Source organism: Nuphar pumila, chromosome 8 (genome assembly GCF_984573655.1).
Source record: "Nuphar pumila chromosome 8, dmNupPumi1.hap1.1, whole genome shotgun sequence".
In the NCBI taxonomy this organism is placed as follows: domain Eukaryota; kingdom Viridiplantae; phylum Streptophyta; class Magnoliopsida; order Nymphaeales; family Nymphaeaceae; genus Nuphar; species Nuphar pumila.
In genome coordinates this window covers 79221413-79224466 of record NC_143256.1, presented here as the reverse complement: position 1 = coordinate 79224466, position 3054 = coordinate 79221413, and the positions used below count along the sequence as shown (strand labels likewise).

Below are 3054 nucleotides of genomic sequence, written 5' to 3'. Positions count from 1 at the left end.
CCCTGAATTTGGAACAACCAGGGCATTATGATGGACATGGTGGTGGTGATGAGTTTGAAGATTCTTTTGACGAAGCAATCGCCACATACTGCTGGAACAAGCTAATGGCTGATGAATCCCAGCAACGTATTTGAATAGCCCATCAACTAGGAATTTTGGCAAATGAACAAATGTATCCCTGAGAGCCCCACAAAGCGCTTTACTCTTGGCTAGTTCCTCGTCATGGATAAAACTTCAGAGTGGGAAATCCATTTCCCACCTTCAAAATCTGAGTGCACAACTGAAAAGTTGTTGATACCTCTACAAATCTCTTTTTTTTTTTTCATTTTTTGTCGATTTGTCTACTAGGTGGGAGTCAATAAATCCAGCTCCACCAGTCACCAAGATTCGCAATTTGGACAAACAGAATTTAGAACTGTGTGAAGGTGATGGCATCTGAGGTGGCTTTGAAACCGTAGCCTTGACATCCACCTACAAACGAAGAATTTAAAATACTGCAGCTTTTAGATCCAATACCTTATGATTCTTGTAGTGCTCAAGGGTTGAATTCCAAGGATGTGATAATTGATCGAGTGTCCATTTGGCAAGGAATAAGGCAGATGCTGCGACAATAGAAGGAAGGAACTCCAGGAATCCATAGTCAAGTAATGTAAGTTCTGCTAGATAATTTGCCAGGAACTCCAACGCAAATATACGATCCATCTTATATGAAGCTTGTGTTGCTCGTAGAAACCTCCTGAGAAAGGTCTTTGCAGTTGGTGTGGCCAACTCAAAGCACAAATGCTTCAAAACATCAACCTTCAAAAATCTGTTACTTATTGTATGCATTATTCGTAATCAAGCAGAAGTCCTCCACACGAGGTGCACAAATCTTTTCATATTTCGATGCAATAAACATACATGTAATGTCAACCAGCTGTAGCGTCTTCCTTTCAACAGGATTGTCAGAGAGGAACTTATCAATGTAGTAGACTGTGAGATAAAGTGTGTCTGGAACAAGCCTATATTCTTCACAGACCTCAACAAGCCAGTCTATAAGAATCGCACGCATAGCTGGAGAAATATCCCATTGAACCATATTCATGAAATTATTTGATGGCTGCTGTTTCAACTCAGCTTCTTGTAAGTAAGCTTAAATGTCTGGGGCGTAAAGGCGCCTTCATATCTTGCAATATCCCCACTGAAACTATTGTCTTTTGAGTCATGCATTTCTGGGCAATCTCAAATCAAGATCAGGCATTTGAGAATTTCATAACGAATGAAAGAGTTCCATCTTCTTTAAGACCTTCTGAATTTTGAAATCACCAACTATGATCATGTGCTTTGAGATTTTGACAAAAATACTTCAAGCTTTTTCCATCGAGAACATTGATTCCCACAGAATGACGCTTTTGCTTATCCACGTTTATCATCCTTGGGGGAAAAAGGGACGATGCAACAAATATAAGAGGTTATGATGATGATGCCATGAGGATATAAAAGGAATCAGGGTAAACCAAAGCAACTGGTTTCTCAGTGAGGCACATCGGATTTTGCTGCAGATTATGCAACAAACTGCATATTGAGTGTTGTTTTCACCGTGAAAACCACCAAGGTTTCGTATGACTGCTTGCAGAGCCTTGCAACATTCAGAGAGAGTCGGATGCGGCCAGTATGTTACCATAGATACAGGATTGGTGGTTATGACATGAAATTATATACAAATGGTAAGAGCACATGCAAGATGAAACGAGACACTCCTGTTGCCACTAATATAAAACGAAAACTCATTCGCTCAGACCCCATGCCAGGAACGCAGGTACAATCGACCAAGCCATCTTGGTTTATGGAACAGATGACGATAATAAGAGAAACCAAAGCAAGCCGGAAGCAGAAATCCAAAGCAAAGTAAAACAAAAAAAAGAAAAAAGAAGAAAGACAAGAATCAAGACAAACAGAAATTATAACAAAATAGGAATCGTAATTAGATTAAAATAAGAAAGAAACAGGAATAGGGACTGAAATTTAGAGAAAAATAAATGAAAGTTCACAATCGATTAATACTGACATCGAAACAAAATTAAAATAACAAGGTAAGCAAGAAATTTAGGATGTAGGAACAAGATCGTTTCGTCGATTTCGCACCGGGATGGGTTGGTATTGCACAAGCAACCTCAACGCCACCAAGGGTGCATCAATGGGGGGAAGGGTTCTTACCTGATTCTCGCAGAGTTTCCAAAGGAGGGAAGATAGAAACTGAAAGAGAAGAAGGAGATTGGGTGGCGAGGCAGAGGAACGATCAATCAGAGAGAGAGAGGTGCCATGGTCGGGTGGAAACAGATCAGATGTAGGAAGAAAGATGCGGGGGTGAGAAGCGGTCCCTTTAGGGTTCCCATATGTGATTCCTTTATAGGGGAAGAGGAGGTTCGAGAAGGGAGGTGCCGTTAGGCATCGATGGCGGAGAGAAGGAAAAGGGGTTGGAGATGGAGGGTGATGGAGGTTGGTTGTGAAGGCTGAGCCGAGAGAAGGAGAAGGCGGCTGGGCGATGAGGGTTTCGAGCCTGAACGAGAGGGGGGCGATTAGGGTTTATTTGTAAAAACTTTTTGGTTTTTCCAAAAAGAGGCTCCCTTAACAAAATTTTCATAAAAAATGGTTTAAAAATGTTTTTTTTAGCAAAATCGACTTTAAAAAGTTTAAACTCATTCATTTTTCTTTGAAATTTTCCATTTTTTTGGTTTTTTTTTATTTTTCTATTTTTTTGTATAAAAAATTCTAAGATTTACGAGAAATAAAGATTTTAAAACTGATTTTTTGTAGTTTTGCAAAAAGAGAGTCTTTTGAGAATTCGGGTCCTTATTTTTGAAATTTTCCTCAAAGAGGGGGATCGGATCCGAGTTGGATCAAAATTGGGTCAGAGCTAAAGGCTTTGGGTCCGAATTCTAATGAATCCAAGGGATGAATGAAATTTTTGGTTAAAAATTTACTCGATTATTCAGAGGACGGAGGTCAGGGGCAAAAAGGTCATTTTTGGGATTTTGGAAAATTTGGGGTGTTCACACCTTCCTTGAAAAAGAG

General features: G+C 39.8%; 1 pseudogene; it reads right to left on the bottom strand.

The window, feature by feature from the left end:
- Positions 1-486: 486 nt before the first annotated feature.
- LOC149829992 (cyclin-A2-4 pseudogene) lies at positions 487-1412 on the bottom strand (annotated as a pseudogene).
- Between the last annotated feature and the right edge of the window lie 1642 nt (positions 1413-3054).